Source organism: Mirounga leonina, unplaced genomic scaffold, assembly GCF_011800145.1.
Source record: "Mirounga leonina isolate KUSES-001 unplaced genomic scaffold, KU_Mleo_1.0 Mir_168, whole genome shotgun sequence".
NCBI classification, from domain to species: domain Eukaryota; kingdom Metazoa; phylum Chordata; class Mammalia; order Carnivora; family Phocidae; genus Mirounga; species Mirounga leonina.
In genome coordinates, this window is record NW_023270426.1 from 61,813,964 (window position 1) to 61,834,166 (window position 20,203).

General features: G+C 36.3%; 1 long non-coding RNA gene across 1 annotated transcript in view; it reads right to left on the bottom strand.

Annotated features, from left to right (window-relative positions):
- The window catches only part of LOC118016502, a 34,620-nt gene extending 14,729 nt beyond the window's left edge, over nucleotides 1-19,891 (bottom strand). Inside the window, exon 1 of the long non-coding RNA XR_004680845.1 lies at nucleotides 19,869-19,891. This is a non-coding gene — a long non-coding RNA (uncharacterized LOC118016502). The remainder of the gene's footprint in view (nucleotides 1-19,868) is intronic.
- Nucleotides 19,892-20,203: the final 312 nt, after the last annotated feature.

The window sequence follows — 20,203 nt, forward strand, 5'->3', positions numbered from 1 at the left end:
CTGCACTTTCAAATAAATGATTACATGAGATGGTCACATGAAAGGGACCATGGGCAAGTTGCAGCAAGAGTTCTTAGAAAGCACTTGGTAGTCAGTGTTGGCTTCTCTCCATTACCCTGTTCTTCCAAATGCCCAACAAGAGGGTAAGTCATGAAGTTGAACAGTGGCAGGTAGAAAGAAGGAATTGTAGCAGATATTCAGGACCTATAGATACAAAACTTGGGTAGAGCGAAGAGGAAACTCTTTTCAGTGATGTTGCTAAAGCCTCTAGACCATTGGAGTGTAGCTACCTGCTTCCTGAGGAAATCAATTTACAAAAATTTGATATTGCAGAGAGGTACTGTCTCTGTATTAGCAGGGGGCTGGGGGTAGGGTATAAAAAGAGATACCAAAGTAATGTCCTAGGATTCATAGGCATTCAGAAGATCTGATGAAGATCTCTTGTGTTTCTGATAGGAGAAACCCTACTTGCCTTTTACTCATTTTTCTAGAAAGTTGTTTGGCATTTAATACAATTACATGAATATCTTTTCTCTCTTCTCAAACAAATCAAGATACTACGAAGTTACATATATGGTCATAATTTATTTCATTGGTCTAAGTGGGCTCTGAGTCTCACTAGTTCATAGTCAATATTGGCTGAATTTGGCTTCCCCTGTACTTCTCAGAGCCCCTGGTTGGCTGTATGCTCACAGGAAATAGGAAAATGATGCAATGGAAACAGTCTTTGCCTGGATGAGGAGAATTAAACTGCATATCTTCAAAACTAGAGGAAACAAAAGTCCAGTTATCCTCCCCCTTGTTTCCATTCATTGTGAACCTAAGAATAAGAACCCTTCTTTGACAGTTATGAACACAGTCATTCATAAAGTAGAGCTTCATGAACAAACCTGTTCTGGAGCATCTAGGAACTGGACAATATTAAGTGTATAGAACTATTTCAAAGAAACCTAGATTCTCCTCCCCTCTCCAAAGTGAAAATGATATTAGTAATACATTTGATAATTGAATTAGCCAAATATCAATGTCCTTGGAAAAATGCATATAATATATCTCAAACATTTGGGTAATTTTTCCTAGGGCAAATAATTATTATCATTAAAAATCATTTAAAATCTAAAATCACTTTTTGCATTTATTCATCAAACACTTATTGAGCAACTACTATGTGTCAGACATTCCTCTACGTTTGAAGGATTCAACAATTAACAAAACATAAAACTCCATGCCCTGTTAACATTGATGGTGTTCCTTCATGATTGCTGCTAGAAGGCTTACAGAAATATTTCTACTCCACTTCAAGCAACTGTATAAGATAGTTTCTTAACTAATCTCACTTGTGGCTTCCTCTGGTTTTCCCAACTTTATTTTCTTTTTTGTTACATTTTTATTACTTATTCACAATTTATTTTGTTATTCATAAACCATTGAAAATTCTCTCTTGGGAAAAAAAATGAGAGGCAAATCAAATTTAAAATTCTCTTTCCTAAGGCATTTTTCATGCGCTTCAAATCTGCAGTTTGGATGTCTACTCTTTGGTGCTCCATAAGCATGTGAAGTTACAAACACAACATCAACCATCCTTTTCCAAAATCCTTATATTCCCTGTTATGTTAAAGCCACCAACCTCTACCAAACTGACCAATACAGAAACCTATATATCACCCTCAAATTCTTCCTTTTCTTTGTCCGACCTATACTATGAGTTCTACACTTGATATTTCTTTTAAATCTATCCTTTTTTATTTAGTTATTACTGGCACTATCTTTTTTAAAGACTCTCAATCCTGGTTATATAGATTCCTACATTATGCTGTTCACTTCTTTTCATACTTTATATTTTTCTAAAGATTTTATTTATTTATTTCAGACAGAGGAAGAAAGAGAGAGACTGAGTGAGCACAAGCATGAGCAGGGTGAGAGGCAGAGGGAGAAACAGACACACTGCTGAGCAGGGAGCCCGATGTGGGGCTCGATCCTACCCTGGGATCATGACCTCAGCCGAAGGCAAACACTTAACCAACTGAGCCACCCAGGTGCTCCTTCTTTTCATTCTTTAAAAATATAAGTCCTTTAAAATATATTTACAAATTTCATCAAGTCATTTTACAGCTCATTATTTCATTGAACATATCCTGCCCCTCTACCATAAGACCTCATCTTTCTCTCCAGTGAAGTTATATGTAAATGTTTTAAGCTTGATGCATTATTTACAGGTGCAAATTTAAACATGTTTAAACTTTTATTACCAACATTTTAATTAAAATCTCACTATAAATTCATTAGAGAAGTGAGGGATTCAGAGAAAAGGTGGTAATAGAAGATTTTTTTTTAACTTATCAATACATGAATCATGGTACCTTCCTTTAAAAAAAATTATTGTAGCTAAATTAGATCAAGTTCCACTGGTGATAGTCAAGTGTAATAAATCACCTTTAAATCAGTTTTTACTTTCATATAAAAGCTAAAAATAGAATTATAAAAATCAATATGTTAGGAAAAAAAGATAAAAATCAAGAAAACAGAATAATAGATTATGTCCGATGGAGTAACTGAGAAGAAATACTTTTAAAAGAAGAGGAAAAAGCCATAAAGGAAGCAATTCAGGATTAAAGAAATAGACATTATCTTACATTCTTTTTTGTTCTTTTACACATTCAACCATAGTTTTGACACCTCAAAGTTGTTTAACTGAATATAGTTGGCATGCACTCAATTTTGTGATTCATCTCACAAATTTCATATATTTAAAATTATGAAGTTATTACTTAATGTAATTTTCACACTTAAGCCATATTTGAGAATCAAATATTTTAAATATAATACCTACATCTAACAATTGTTGAGAGTGACAGATTTTTGTGTACTTTTGATTTTTATTTGTGGGGTGCCTAGGTGGCTTAAGTTAAGCATTGGACTCTTGATTTTGGCTCAGGTCATGATCTCAGGGTTGTGAGATCGAGCCTCACATCAGGCTCTGTGCTCAGCGGAGAGTCTGCTTCTCTCTCTCTCTCTCCTCTCTCTGCCCTTCTGGCTGCTTGTGCTCTCTCTCTCTCTAAAATAAATAAATAAATCTTTAAAAAATATATTTTTACTTGTCATTAGATACTTCCTGGGTTGTCATTTTCCTCTAGATGACAATTTTACTGAGTTGAATAGTGTCTCCCCAAAAATCATATCTACCTAAAAACTCAGAATGTGACCTTATTTGGAAATAGAGTGTTTGCAGATGTAATTAGTTACAATAAAGTCACACTATAGTAAGTTGGCCCCTAAACCCAATGACCAGTGTACTTATAAGAAGAGATTTGGACAGAGACACAGACATACAGGGATAACTCAAAGTGACAACAGAGACAGAGATGGGAGAGCTGCTTCCAGGAAACACCAAGGATTGTCAGCTACCACCATAGGCCAGAAGAAACATGAACCAGATTCTTTCCTAGAGGCTTCCGAGGGAACAGGGCCCCTGTCGATCATTTGATTTCAGACTTCTAGCCCGAAAAACTGTGAGAGAATAAATTTCTGCTTTTCAAGCTACCCAGCTTGTGACAATTCATTATGGCAGAGCTAGGAAACTGATACAATTAAATTACTCTGAGATAGAGTTGTAGAAGAGGTTGTGATGACTCTGCTTGCAAAAATCAAACACATTTTTAAAACATATCTATTTAAAAGTATGATTTTATATAGAAGTGGATCATCAACTCCCTCAACTTTATCCTTTCCCTTGCCCTAAAACTGTAAAAAAAAAAAAAAAAAAAAAGTTTTTTAATCAGAAGACGGCTTCTAATACCTATATAATTGAAACAGGATAACTGGGTAGAGTACTCAATCCAAGGATATCCTATCCCTTTACCTCTCTCCAATTCCCACCCCCCACCCCAAGGAAGTGGGTAAAGTCCACAAGGGTCATGAACCAGACAGGACTCAATCCCAGGTCTGAGCCACCAGTAACATCACCAGAGGCTCTTTACTGTTGTCTGTGAAAATGGGCTAAACTTCACTCTAGTGAACTACACTGGAAATATTTCAAAATAAATAACTTAAAATGGACTAATTTTTCAAAGGAAGAAGGGACCTTGGAAAACATCTGTTTCATTCTTCTCATTTTAAAGACAAGAAAACTAAGATCAAAAGAGCTCAAGTGGCTTCCCTGGTTACACAGATAATTACACAGAACCATAGCTTGAACCCATACTTCCAAACTTTTCTCACCCCCATTGGCCTTCCACTCAGCTCCCACCTAGTATCTGGCTTTAATCAGATGCTCACACACTCTCCCTCACCATTTCTCACATTACAAGAAGTAGTCAAATGCACTTTCTTTAGTTTTGCTTTTGTGAAACTGCTATATTTAGAGTCTTCACACAATATTTTTAATATGGCAAAATGTACTTACAGCTAAATAATGCACTGAGCACAACTCCTTTTTTTTCATATGAGAATTAGTGTTTGTGGCAGATGCTAGATTGACAGACTTGAAGACTTGTTTTCAAATTATTACCGGAATATTTAAATCATAAAAAAAAAAGTAGAGCAAATAACTGTATTTATGTTTACCAGCCTGGAATGATTTTTCAATATGTCAATGGATTGAGAGTAAGTTCCACAACAGAGATTGAAGATGGTTACAAATTATATCTATATCCAACAGAGATGTTGTAATGAAACACACACACATAGAAATGTGATAAACACACACACATACACACACACCCCACACACACAGAAACACACACGTATATAAATGACAAAAGCAAAACTGGCTTGAGAAACAGAAATGTTCATTAAGAAATCTACCATAAACTTGAAGTTGTAATCAATGGCCAAGTTCTGGTCACGCTTGATGCCAAAAAGAAAAGTAATGGCTAAGCGAATACAATTAATCACAGTATTTACATAACTATCATTTTCCTATGTAAAAAGCTACTCTGGTGAGTGCTACAACACTTGTCAATTAGTTCTAATTAGTGTTTCTGCCTCTAAATGCTTGACTTCACTTTCAGTGAGAATTGTTTCCTTGCCTATCTTAACAACTGCTATACTAGATAGGCTGGCATGAGGTCTGCTACATTTTAAGTGTCAACTATCCAGCCTCAACACCCTTACTCAGGTAAGCAGTGCCATGCTGCTCTCTGCATAGATAGAGCAATTTCTTGGACTTGTTGTGGGCATCCAAGGAGGACCCAGTTATTGGGCGCCCTCATGAAGACAAATTAAGCTTCTTCCTCAACCTCCTGAAACAACCAAAAATTTCATTGCAATAATTTTGCAACAACTCAGCCTTTAACTTGGTCATGGCTTAGGATATCTATAAACAGCTCTGAAAGCAGAGGTATAAGAGATGACTGAATGCAAAGACATCTGTCAACAAATGACTTGAACATATAATATGGAATAAAATTTCTCCTTCGTGAGTATATCTGAAATATGTGGTGAATATCTAGAGATGTGAGTAACCAGAGATGTGTATTTTATACATTTTTCTATGTTTGTCATCCTGTCAGAATTCTGATTTTCTTAGAGGTGGCAACATGCACAAATCTTGAAAATTTGTTTTGAAAGTATGAATGTTTAGGTATTTTCTCTTATGAGATTTCTTTAAAAAGACAGGGTGCCTGGGTGGTTCAGTCAGTTAAGCATCTGCCTTCAGCTCAGGTGATGATCTCAGGATCGAGCCCCACCCCCACCCCCACTCAACAGGGAGTCTGCTTCTTCTTCTCCCTCTGCTCCTCCCCTCTGCTGGTGCATGCTCTCTCTCTCTTTCTCAAATAAATAAATAAAATCTATTTTTAAAAAAGTCAAATTATCCAGAAAACAAACTTTCTCCTAAGTAAAGGTAATTTCTTTCTGACTTGTTCTGAATCTCCCATAGAAATTCACCTGTGCCTACAGACTCTGCTCTTTTAGTCTTGTGGAAGCTGAAGGGACAGTGTGGCAAATAGATGGAGGTGAACAATGTTCCATTCATTCTTTTAAGGATCTTGGAGTGAAGGTTTGTCCGCCATGCAAGTGGTCATGGCCTTCTGGGAGACTACTGATAGTGCCTGCTGCATGGCCCACAACAAGGCCTGCACAGGTATCTGCCAAGAGAGACAATAAGACCAAGCCTTCCAGTGATTCCAAAAGATTAGCAAATATTCCCCCATGGAGAAGGGAAAGAGAAACCCATCAATTTTATATACCAGAATGGCAGCTGTATTTTCGATCCTAAATTAATCACTTAAACCAAAAAATATCCATAGGAAGTTAAGAAGATTCATAATCTTTCTTTCAACATGTGGTGATGGTAGAATTACTTCTAGGTTCAAATATGAAAGGTAGGAAATCAGGGACGCAGGGGAACTGGTTCTAAAAAGTTAGAGGAATGTGATCTTAAGTAGAGATGTCTCATGAGAGGATAATAGCCAGAAAGTCTTCTGTCATCTCTATTTAGAAAACTTTCTCTAATTCCTACGTAGAGCAGTTTTACTCTCTTACATTTGAAATGAGAAGTTGAATAAAGAGTAACAATTCCAATGTCTTAAAATCAAAGTGTAATGTCAAGTTTGCACTGATCAGGAAACTGAATCAATAAAGGACCAAGGTCTCAAAAACTGCATTGTATGGAAAAGCTGATGAATTTCATATATATCAAAGTATTCCTGAATCTAGTTATACAATATGTTCTCACTGCTTTTTTTAAAAATACAAGCATCCAAGAAATTTCCTTAGGCTTTTTTTAATTTTTAAAATATAATTTATCTGTCGAATAATAATAATTATTAGCTAGCGGTCAAAGAATCATTGGTGAAAGTACAATCTTTATTCACATATATAACCCAGAAATCTTAAACATCTATTTGAAAAAAAAAAAACAACAACAACATCTATTTGAGGAAGTAATAGGTAGAATTAAGTGATTATGGGACTACTTTGCAGAAGGTGTTGGGGGGTGGGTTTAGACTTTCAGCAAACTTAACTATTCCTTTTATCTGTACAGAAGATACATGGGCACATATGATATCTTTGAGATACTAGCTTTTGTTTTCTTTGATGAAGAACTGCACCAAATTATGCCTTAGGTTATAAATTACTGTAATAAAATTGTTAAAATGGTATTGTAAATTGATTGACTCTTTTTGGAGGAAAATTTATAATTTCTATTAAATATATTTAATAACTATCATTTATAAAATGCTCATCATATGCTACATACTGTCCTAAGCACTTACAGTCATTCTTATAACAATTCTATAAGGTAAGTACTAATATATTTCATGGAATCTAAAAAGCCATTAATTATAAAGGTCACCTTTATAGTAAACAAGAGAAAGAAAAAAATAATGAATTATACTACGTGCAACATTTTCTTGCCATTTATAACTTTATTTTTAGTTACTCAAAGAGCTCTTCTACAGTTAGACCTGAAATTTTACCATATATCACTCCCATGGATATACAACACTGAATATATAAATTAAATCAATTGGTTGAGATTCTTCACAGTTGGGGTCCAATTCTTCCTAAATACTTGTTTTGCTCAGAGTTAACAATGTCTGTGTCTTTCTGCCAACTGTTATCCACTAGTCCACCAAGATTGCTGGTGATGTGATATTTCTTTAAAGAATTCTCTACCAATGTTTCTGTGGTTTTCTACTAGGCTTTAGACATCCATTTGGCAACTTTTGTTATTGGCACTCTTTTTATTAAATGAAGGTGTCAACAGAAGGTTTTCAGACACAACCAGGACTCATATTCCTCCCTTCAAGGGACTTAAACAGCCTGTTGAAGAGTTACAAGCATCTAGTCATGGAACCAGTAATAACAACCTAGGTGCACATATATCAACAATGACGTCTATGTCATGCTGTTATCCAGCTGACAAAGATTATTAAAATGGCATTAACGGGGAGCTGGATTCTGACCTCAGAAATGTTAAATTACTAGAATAAATGAAATACTAGGAGACAGAAATGATGAGAGACAGCTTTGTATAGCGCTCTGTAGCAGACCGCATGAGTGCTGTCCTCACACAAGAGACAGGTATGCAACCTAGATCGGCTACTCACTAGCTACTTGACTTTGCATAGGCTATTTAACCTTTTTACTCATGAGTTCTCTCAACCATAAAATAAATATAACGATAGTAACCTTGCCTTGCAAGATTATTTTGAAAATTAAAAGCAGTAGTAAGTGATACACTTCTGGGTACTTATTCAAGAGAAATGCTCATAAATTAGAAACTTATATAAATCTAAAGATAAAGATATACATACGAATGACCACTGTTTTTAAGTTGAAAAATTAGAAACACCTAAATTTCTATCAACATATTAGTTATATAGATTACAGTCTATAAAGGAGCAAAATACTACAGCAGCCCCTTATCCGTGGCTTCGCCTTCTACGGTTTCAGTTACCCCTGGTCAACTGTGGTTCAGAATCTAAGGATCCTCTTTCCAAGGTTTTGGCAGAAGGACAATAGTAGCCCAGTGCTGTGTCAGAATGCCTACATCATGTGCCTCACTTTGTCTCACAAAGTAGGCATTTTATCATCTCACATCATCTCGAGAACAAGGGCGAATACAGTGCATTAAGATATTTTGAGTGAGAGGGAGAGAGAGAGACCACATTCACATAACTTTTATGACAGTATATTGTTATAATTGTTCTATCATATTATTAGTTATTCTTTTTAATCTCCTCCTGTGCCAAATGTATAAATTATACTTTATCATAGATACGTTCATCTGGGAAAAAAACATAATATATACAGGGTTCAGAACTATCTGTGGTTTCAGGCATCTACAGGAGTTGTGGAACATATCCCCCGTGGAAAAGAAGAGATTAATGTAAATACTATTAAAAATAATGAGATAGGTCTACATGTGCTGACATGGAACAATAACCATGATATATTAAACGAAAAAGCAAGTTTTTAGAATACAATGATTCCACACTTAAACAAGCAAATGGGACATCATATATATGCATGTTTATGTTCATATGAACATATATATGTGTTTGCATAGTGTTTTTAAAATGCCTAAAAGCTTGTTACCCAAATATAAACAGTGGTTGTTTCTGAGAGATATGATTATCTATGCTTTATCCATTTCCCTATTTCTTGAAATTTTGTACTGAGTTATAAAACACTTATAATCAGAAAAAATTAAAATTACTGTGGGAATATATAGCTATATATTACCTACTTATTTAACTTATACACTTAGGTATATATTAAAAGAGAAAACTATGTACACCAATAAGATGGTGGAAAATAAAAGGAATGTCACTGGATCTGAGCAACGATTTTCCTGAACATCAAAAATAAAATTACCTAGGTCAAATTTTTTTTCTGTCAATCAATATTCACTACATCAGTGTATTCTTTCAACATCTTTTGACATTCCCTACTTAGTCTTCACATCCTTTCCCTGCTTTAGATTTAAATGGGGCGTTCTCTAGCTAGCCAGCTGTAGCAGACACCCTCAACCCTCCTAGTAGAAGCAGTCCTACTAAAAAATGTAGCCCATTTCTGAGTTCATTCTCTGAAATGTGAATCCAACAGCTACCTGTGATCTCTTGCACAAGTGAGGTTTAGGAAACTGCTCCCCTTTCTGGAATCCGCTTTTCCTGTGTCCCGATCAAGGAGACAGAGCCTTATATAAGGGTTTTTGGTATACAAATGCTCACTTCAGAGCCAAGCCATGGACCTTATCATTAAAAACACATTTTCAATTTGTATATGATTTTCAAGCACTTTACTTCCAGATAAGCAAAATTCATTGCACAGAAGAAACAAAAGTAATAGAAGCCAACAGATGAACAGAGAGATGAGGTGACACACCATGCTTAGAAAATATTTATGTATAAATGAGAATATATGCTAGCTCATATTAATTCATGAAATATTTTGTGTCCTGCCACCAAAGAAAAGACATAAAACAAGAAGCTTACAATGACCTGCCATCCTCAGCATTTCTGCATCTCCATTTCATTAAGGCATCTTGACTATCAACTAAGGGGTTTTCTCTCAGGAAGCCAGGCATATTCCTCTTTATTCCTCTTTAATTGATTCTTTTGTGCAGGTCCTAAAAGGTAAGCTTCTTAACACAAACGTCTTGTCATCTTTATTATTAGCACAAAAGTATAAATTGGTACAAGGCTTTGGAGAGGTAACTAAGAAAAACACTCCTATGCAGATTTCTGAATTAACCTCGAAATCATACTTCTAAGAACTAAGAATACTGAATTCTTAATATGGGTCTGGAACTTTCCTAACTGGTATACAAGGATTATCCAGTGAGGTGCTGGCAAACCTGCACTCCAGGAAGGAAAAGGAAAACTCTAATTTATAGCATTTGTCAATTTCCGTGGTATAAATACTGTCCCCGTGGCTGATTTTAAACTACCAAGATTTTAATACCCAGCTCTCAAAATTCCTGAATAATTAACAATCGGCCAGCTGCAGTACATCATTACATTCTATCCTCAAAACAAAACTTCAGATTAGAAATTATGACCCCGCTCTTACAGATGTTTAAACCGAGACAGAAATTAGTGACGTAATTCTCCCAAATTCACACTGTTAGTGAGGGGCCAGGGGCTGTCTTTCTTTGCTTTATGCTTTTGCTTTATGCTTTATGCTTTCTAATCCATCTCAAAGAAAATAAAAGCTTTATGCTTTCTAATCCATCTCAAAGAAAAATGCAAATTAGCAACCAAAGAATAAACTAAATCAGAAAGAAGAAAACCCACAGTCAAACTTTCCTCTGGTGTGCTATTTGCCTAGAAAAACCTGCCATGGTAATGGATTCCAATGGGGTGTATAACTTAGCAGTTTAAAAAATAAATAAATAAATAACAACTCTAGCCTGAAAACAGAACTGACAAAGCTTTCGTACATACTTGACATCTTTTTCTTAAGATGTTTTTCAAGGTTTAGGAGCTACAAAATAAGAGTTAATCAAGGGCCTGAATTTGCCAGATCCATAATGTGGTGATATTTAGTTGGGGAAAAGTGAATACCTTCTCCTTTAATTATTATTCATCATTTAGTAACAACTCTCATTCTGCAATATTAATATATTTCTGTAAAAGAATAAAAAGAATAACTCTTAAGAAGATGTAGAAAAATAGGCCAGAGAAAAAGAGATTCAGAAAGAATGGCATGGATGATTTTTCCATATTAATAATAAGCAGTATCCTTTCAAGGAATTCATGGAAATGAAAGAGATCTAATGTAGTAGAAAGAAAAAAAAAAGAAAGAAAGAAAAAACTGAGCATGTAAATCACTGGGCCCTGAAACCTGAGTTTGAATCTGAGTATATTTTATACCTGTGATCTGTATATCCGTGAATAAGTTGTCTGGTATTTTTCTGAGCAAGAAAATAAAATAATTCTTGTCCAGATTCAAGTGATACGATGATAACAGTAGTTAATTTTTTTATCAATTTGAATATGCCAGGTCCTGTGCCAAGTGATTCACATGTACCATTTCATATAATCCTCTCAGCTCAACGAAGGAGCTCCTATCTCATTTTACCGATGAGAAGCTCCCTTGCTTAAGACAAAGCTATTAACTGGGAGAAGAGGGCCTTGGAGCCAGAGCTTCTAACCAACAAAATTTCTCATTTATCATGCTACGTTTTGGATGTGTGTCACGAAAGGGGATGAGCACTTCTGAAACTGACATGGTGTCATCTCCTCCAAAAGGTTGTGATTTCATGAGATCTGGACCTGTCATTTTCCTCTGTCTATCCCCAAGTATAGCAACATACGAATATGTGAATGAATACAGGAATGAATGATTGTGTTATTGGAAATGGCTGAGCATCATCAATACTGTAGTGTGTCCACTATCATAACCCAGAATCTCAAATATGTGCATGCTTTGTTAACTATTTTGAGGAAACCTTCAAAGGGTTTGGGTTCGAGCAGTGATTGTTAAGGTAATTGATAAGATTTACCACCCGTGGGCGCCTGGGTGGCTCAGTTGGTTAGGCGACTGCCTTCGGCTCAGGTCATGATTCTGGAGTCCCGGGATCGAGTCCCGCATCGGGCTCCCTGCTCGGCGGGGAGTCTGCTTCTCCCTCTGACCCTCCTCCCTCTCGTGCTCTCTCTATCTCATTCTCTCTCTCAAATAAATAAATAAAATCTTAAAAAAAAAAAAAAAGATTTACCACCCAATTTTAAATATGCCAATGTATTTGTAAGAGATTTATTAGAAGCTATTTTTCTGCTGAATGGTCATTGAAAGACCTTTGCTTTGAATGCTTTAGAAAACATTTCTTTTTCATATCATCCTTTTCCAAATTTTGAAAATATAAAAACTTGTCTTATTTCTGCCTCTGATGTTACCTACATATAGATATTTACCTTGACAGGGACTCACAATGAGGTATTTAATAAAAATAGGAAAGTATTAATTAGAGATTTCCAGATTAATTTTTATGGTCCAAAAGAGCTACATTTTGCTTAACTTCATTTCCTTGTTTGATTTCTTTCAGTTTTTAGAGTTGACATTGATTATTTTGAGCTAATAAGACCAGCATTGCTAGGATAATCTCTGTTTAGAACAGTTACTATTTCTGCTACATCCCACATATATGAAACCTTATGCTCCAAATCACAAGGGAATGAGTACAATTCATTATCTCATAAAAACAAAAACAAAAGATAACAAACAACACATGTCCTACTCTAATGGATGAGAATGTCAAGCTTCTTTTTTACAGGGCAAAAAATACAATCTTCCTCATTATAAACTCTTCTAAGCTTTTAAAACAACTTTTTGTTGTTGTTGTTGTTGTTTTAAAACAATTTATCCTTTTTAGAGTATTTTGTGAAAACTTCCTTTCCTTCTACATAGTTACTTTCCAATATGATTTCTGGTCTATTCATTTCCTTACTCTTCATATTCTACCCTTTCATGTACATTCTCTTTTTCTTTCTATTCATTTTATTAGACTTTGGACAGGGAGAGTCACCCACTTTTCTTCCTTTCTCTGGCTCCTTACACAGTACATGGCCTATAATGGGAAAGCTTAATATATATTTCTGCTAACTGTTCAGTCATTCAATTTTATTTTCACTATACAACTCTTCATTGTATATCCTGGTATTAACAAAGAAGTCAGTGAGGGTGATGGGGGAGGGCAGAGTGAGAGAATGTGTGATCCATTTTTTCACCTTTAAGAATTTTTCTAGTTTTTCTAGTATTAACCTGAGCACTGTCAGTCACAGAACTCCCAGTTGGGTCAAACAGAGTCTTTCAAGAGAGTTTCTGAAGAGGATTTAAAGGAATTTTTTTTCCCCTCAACAATTAGCAAGCATAATTTATTCACTGGAGGGGGATAAATTAGGATAATCCATAGAGATTCTTATATCCTGTAGAACCGGCAACACATACACCCCCTAATCTTCAATATGTAATCCAGTAAGTATGTTCACCCACTACATTAACACAAGAGATTAACAAGAGTTTCTTAAACTTCTTAAAGATGGACCTTATAGATGGACTGTGACCCAGAGATTTGTGCCACATCTTTCTTGATACACTAGACCATGAGCATTCTCATCATAAAACTCTTCCACAGTTGGCACACCTAACAGGTTGGCTTTGACTCAACAGATCATGAAATTCTATTACAGCCTAATATACCCATAATCTGGGTACTCCTCAACAAAGAATTTCATGTTTAGCCAGTTCCAACCCAAAAATAACATAATTACAATTCCATTTTTTTTTAACTCAAGTTCACTAGATTAAGAATTCTGAACTTTGGTTTCCCCTAGGACTCACTCCTCAAAGATTTGAAATAGCTTAGAAAAGACAAAGATTGGAGGTAGTTGGGAGGGAGTAATTGCAGCTTCCATGATGTCTTTGTGGAGCCATTTGATTCTGTCAGCACAGTAAATAAAAAGAGTGGAATGGAGAACAATTGGGGTATTTTACCAACCCCTTAGAGCTTAGACTACTAGGGGTAACTGTTCTGGGAAGGAATTCAAAGGAGGCTGAAAAGATTGCAATGAGATTTCAGTCCTTCCTACTCTGCCCATTAAATGACCATCCCACAGGCTAAGCTTTGTGGGGACTCCAGAGAAGAGAGATATCTCCTCTACTCTAAGGGTCTCTGGATTTTAATATGGCCAAAACCCCAGGCATTAAAACTGCAATCTGATGAGAGAATTGCAAAAGGATGATTCCCATTTTAGCAGGTTTGTAAAAGAGCATAAAATGTTGTTGTAAGGAAAACATCCTGGCTGGCTGGCTGGCTGGCTGGCTGATTCCTTTCCAGACTCTCCTTGTAAGATGCTGTTCACCAGACTAGAAAGGATATAAATCTGTGAAATGAGCTTATTAAAGTAAACCAATAAGTGACCCAACAAAGGACCCAGCAGAACAACATGCTGGAAATCAGTTCTCCCGGAAGAGAACATACAAGAGTGGACTTCGTTTGAACAGCTCCGTTTACAACTGTAGTGTTAGGGGACCCATTAATGGCAATGGCACATGAGACATTGGCACAAGGGAGCAGTGGTATGTGAATGACGGGTTTGCTTGGTCCAATCAGTCGATGCACTGAGGCATCCAAAAATACTTATGTGCTTTGTATGTGCAACACTGATGGGACACACTTTTCAAATTGCTACATCCAAGCAAAGCAACTAGCTATCGTGTACTTTATAAAACAGCATTAGTGAGTAAATGAACAAGAATAAAGCTAATGATGTTTTAGAGTGGGCAGAGATCATTTACATCAAAAATCTTTAGAGAAGGACTCATGACTGAAGTAGAATCTGAGCTGGTCTTGACAGGTAGCTACAGAGACACAAAGGATGAGGAAATGCATGAAGTATGGCCCAGATATGGTAACGGAACACGGAAACCTGGAAAAGCAGGAACACAAAGCATATTTACAGTGTGTGTGAGCATGTTGAGCATGTATACAATGACATAGGAATACAGCCACACATAGACATATACACATGTTGAGATATATAGATATAAGTAGATAGACAAACACATAGAGAAGCAGGTCTACCTATCGATCCCTGCCTTCTCTTTTTGTTCCCGTTACGTTTCCCTCCTCTTGGCTGCAGCACCACTTACTAGATTTATGGCTTTCGTTTGGTTACTTAACCTCCCCTAGACTCCGTTCTCTTAAATGCAACATGGAAATAATCATCGTCCTTAACGTAATCAGTTGTTGCATAAATGAAAATGAATGCTAATAGGCTTGAAATAGACACTAGACCATTTCAAGCACTCAAAACATGTGTGCTGATATTACGATTTTTATTGCCATCTTTGCCAGGCCATCTTTCCTTCATTTTCTTATAGTCTTTTCACCAGAATTTGAGCTCTTTTGAGGGCAGAGAGCGCCTTATCCATTTCTGACTCTCAATATCTAGTACCTTCTCAGTAGAGTAGGGGCTCATAACTGTCTCTTGAATGTTGAACTGGTTCCTCACTCTATGTACCTATATCCACATTTATGTATCATAAAGTCTCCAACTTCACATGCTCACGTTCCCAGGCCTCCTCTTTCTAGACTGCTCTAGGTTCTCCTTCCTTTCCTGATGCTATGGGCAATGCTTCTCTAGGGTTGTAATTAGCCTAATGGTTGTTACAACCTATGCCGTTAGTTTCACCTACGGAATTTCAGAGCAGATAGAAGTAGTAATCTGCAATTAGTAATCCATGATTTTGACTTCTGACCTCCCAATGTCATATATCCAGCCAGTGAACTCAAATGTAAACACTAAAAGAACATGTATCTAAAAAAAATACCTAGTTAACATGCCCTGTGAGTTCCACTCCCAGTAACTTATATATCTGCATTAAAACAATTTGTTTTCTAGAGGTGTAAAGTACCATTACGCTGGCTTACATTCTGGAAAAAAATCTGTTGACATCCACACACTCTAGAGGGTTAAGGCTAAGTTAAAAGATTATTCCCTTCCCCAGCTACTTAGATTACCAAAAAAGATAGCCATATAAGATTACTTCGCCTTTTCTGACTTTAAAAAGTTGCCTGCTTGCTACCTTTTTTTATCTGAAGCCTGTAGGCAGATTCTAATTTGGCCCTGCAAAAAAATCTGTTTGGCCCTGGGCTGAGGGAAGATGTTAATTTTCATGACTGTTTTAGAACACATCAAAATTCAGTATGCATTTTTTCAGGATTTCAAAGCAATATGCTTAAAACATGCAATTTAGAACTAGAACATATAGAGCATTTAAAAATATTCAGGTTTTACCAAGAATCCATCCGGTCTATTATTGCAATAAGTAGGATACAAAGATATCTTTATCTGGTTGTGAATGAAACTCCATCTACTTAGAAAAAAGTTCGAAATAAAATTTTAGCTCTTTTAATTCTACAGAGGTTTTCTAGCTTTGACAGTAGAAATTTGGTGTAGTTGAAAAGAAAGAGATTATAAAATTGAATATGCATTAAGCATTTCTCAAAAATAAGTGTAAAAGAAAACGGTTTCTAGCCTTTAATATTTATCTTTATTATAGCTTAAGGAACAGTCTCAGCTTAGTCAACAAATGTAACAAAAAATGAGTAAGAACATGACTCATTCCACCATGAAGGTCTGTTAAGACCGGCACATTGGACCACAGGATTTGTGCTTTCTTATGTCAAGCAGTGGTGACTCCTTCCTGAGATCAGTGGGTAAAAACTTTTAAAAACAGTCCAAAGGAAATGAATTGGTAAATCTCCACCTCACACATGGCAGAATGCACTTCTAATCAGTCTTAGCAAACTTGTTCCTTTGGGGTTTGCATTGCCCTGTCCCTCAAGAACGTCAGAAGTTGGAGGCTGCATGGAAAGGTTACAGATGTTAAGTCTTTTTTAGCAGAACCAAATGAATGTTGTTGAAATGCATTCAGTTATTTCTGTTCCTCCCACCCAAAGTCCACATATTTCTAGTATCAAAATGAGATCAAGAATGAAATATTGAGGGACACCTGGGTGGCTCAGTCAGTTAAGCATCTGCCTTTGGCTCAGGTCATGATCCCAGAGTCCTGGGATCCAGCCCTCATCGGGCTCCCTGCTCAGCAGGGAGTCTGCTACTCCCTCTGCCTCTCACCCCTCTCATGCTCTCTCACACACACTATCTCTCTCTCAAATAAACAAATAAATAATCTTAAAAAAAAAAAAAGGAATAATAGCTTGAACAGCCTCATACTCATGTAAAGACTTCAGAGGCTTCAGTTGAAAAAATCCAAAAGCAAGAGAGAAATGCTTCATTATAACTCTTAGGGCCACTTTCTTAGGTAAAGACTAGCCGCTGGGGGTTTTGGCCCCACTCAAAGATAAGGGACATGAAATTCACCTTAATGTCCCTTCTGAAATAAAGCAACAACTTAGCAGCGTTTTGGAGGCAACTAGTTTTCTACCACGTATTTTTGGCACAAAATTCAGCCGCTGTTGAGGTACATCGTTGCTTCCTCGAAATAGATGCTCTATGATCACAAAGGTTAACATTACTTGAGAGTCTACTGTGTGCCAGTCTCTGTGCTAAGAGCGTCACATATCATCTCATTTAATGTTACAATGACTTATAAAAGGAACACACTGAAAGCTCCATGTTGAGAAGGAAGCAGAGTCTCGGAGAGGTAAGCAGTCCAACCAGGCACAGGAAGCCACAGGACGGCATGAGCACAGCTGAGATCTGAACACTGACAGTCCAACCCCAGGGCCCTCACCAACTACCCTGCTACTTTCAGTGAAAGTGTAAGAAATTTAGATTACGTGCTCAGTACCATAGCAGTTAATACTATAACCCGTGTAAATATCATTTCAAAATTTTAAAAAAAGTAACTAGACAAATGGCAAGAAATCCTGCTTGCATGCTGTTAAGATGCAGTTCTATCAGATTCTCTTTCGGTAAATTCCAACAAAGCTCAGCTGAATTGTTTCACTGATCTTTTACTATAACATTTTTGCAAACCACAGTTTCTGATCAATGACGCTTGGGCTGTGGAACTGAGCACATGGTAATACTTATCCCGCTATACTTTGAAATCCAGCCCTCTATTTACCAAGCATAAAGGCAAATGCCAGTTAAACTACTCTTAGTTCCATCTTTCTGATGTTCAAGTGCAGGAACAATTATCTCCATCAATATTTAATGGCCTAATCCTAAACAGACGGTGCCACAGTGTAGGCAATCGTCCTGTTAACATGCTGTTAATTTTCAGGCATAGAGGCAGAAATGGACTATACACTTACTGAAAATGCACAGCAGTACATTTCCCTAAGGTAAAATTCTCTTCACATTCTCTGGTCTACCTTCATTGATAATAAGGGAATTAGAAACATTTCAGAGTTGTGTTCAGTGGGTTAAGCTTGTGCACTCTTTAAAATTCATGGAAAGAAGAAAGCTTTCCCAGTTTTCCAGTTTTTTTAATAACAAGGTTTGCAACTCTCCTACTTAAACCTAACATCTCTCATGATCCCACCTACTTGCCATTTTATTTTGTTTGGTTTAGGTTTTGTTTTGTTTTGTTTGAGCTAATGCTTTAAATTGCTATTATTATGTAACAAGAGTCATTGCCTAGGTACTTGAAATCCAGACCACTGGACTTTAATGAGAAATCTTTCTATGAAATATGGGATAAGAATGCCAATATAATATAAGTCATAAGAAATTTTAATGCAAATAATTTTTACAATTTCAACGTGGATAGAGAGTACTTCCACCGCCTAAATAATTTCATTGAGAAGATCACAGTGTTGACTGTATGATTAGTTCTCTTTCTCTTTCTATTTTTATAAAAAGATTGACCACTGGGGTAGAAGGATGTAGGAGGCAAACTGCCATGTAAAACCATTCTTTGGAAAAAAATAATTTAAAGGAAATGTGAGCAGAGAAATCATGTAAAGATTCAAAGAGCCAGAGTAACAGTGGAAGAAACAAAGGATCCTTCTTTATCTGTTTATTAATAGGCTAAATACATTCCTGGCAGCTGTACTTGAGAATAAAGTCTGTATTATCTTCCCCGTGACTTTAAGTTCGACCCTAAAATTTAGCTAACCTCCTCTAAGTCTGATACAATTGGTTTTGAAACCCCACTTAGTTATGATTTTTTACTGAATAGAAAATTTCAGCAAGTTTTCCTTTCAAGGTGGCATATTACTTAGAATACTTTCAAGACACTTCCATTATTTTTTCTCCCTTTTTTGTACTTTATGAGTATCCAGATTTGCAAGTGTTAAATATCAAGTACCTTGTCGATTTTAAAGGACAAAGTTCAAATACGTTTCTCCTAAGTATAAGGTAATAAATACCAAATTTGTCAATGTTGTCCAACTGGAGTAAAAGCAAGGAAGTTTTTGATCAGTTTGGAAATCTGGTAGATTTGGGTGAACATGGTAATAGATAATTTTTACAGATTTGAGAGGATGGGACTTTGTGTCTTTATACAATTCTCTAGTTCTTGTAACACAAAGTGCAGAATGTCCTTGTGAGACGATTTCTTATTCCTTTGCCAAATACAGTTCTTAAGTATTATGTTTATATAACCATCTGCCATGTTTACGTAGCAGAACTCAAAGGCAGAAATCTCTCATTTGTCAGAATCATGGCCATGCCCATAAGCCTATCTAGCATATAAATTATTTTGAAGTAAATTAGAATGTTTCCCCATTAATGTTCATTAACTTAAAAGCAGGATCAGGCCTAATGCATAGTGGAGGGGTGGATGGCTTTGTCTTAGAAAATCCTGTCTCCCTCCTGTTGCCCTCCATCGAGAATCTAGTGACTGCTGATTGCCTGGTATTTTCATCCCATACCTCACCTAGACAATGTTTCTGCCCACCTTCCTCCCTTCATCCATTCAACAAATATTTATTGAGCACTTACCACACGTCATCAGGCAGTGCTCTAGCTAAGTACTGGAGTTATATCAATGAACCAAAGAGAGACATCTGGCCCCGTGCGGCTTATATCTAAGAAGAGAAACAGAAAAAAATAATAATATAATAAATGCATGAATTATATATGATGTCAGCAGATAATATGGCTATGGAATAAAGAAAAGCATGGTAAGAGGATGAGGATTATAGAGCTGGGGGAGTATAGGGAGAGAGGACTGTACTTTCAAATAGAGAGGCCAAGATGGGCCTCATTGAGAAGGCAGCTTCTGAGTAAAGAAGTCAGCCATGTGGAAGTACGAAGGAGAGCTTCGACGAAGAAAA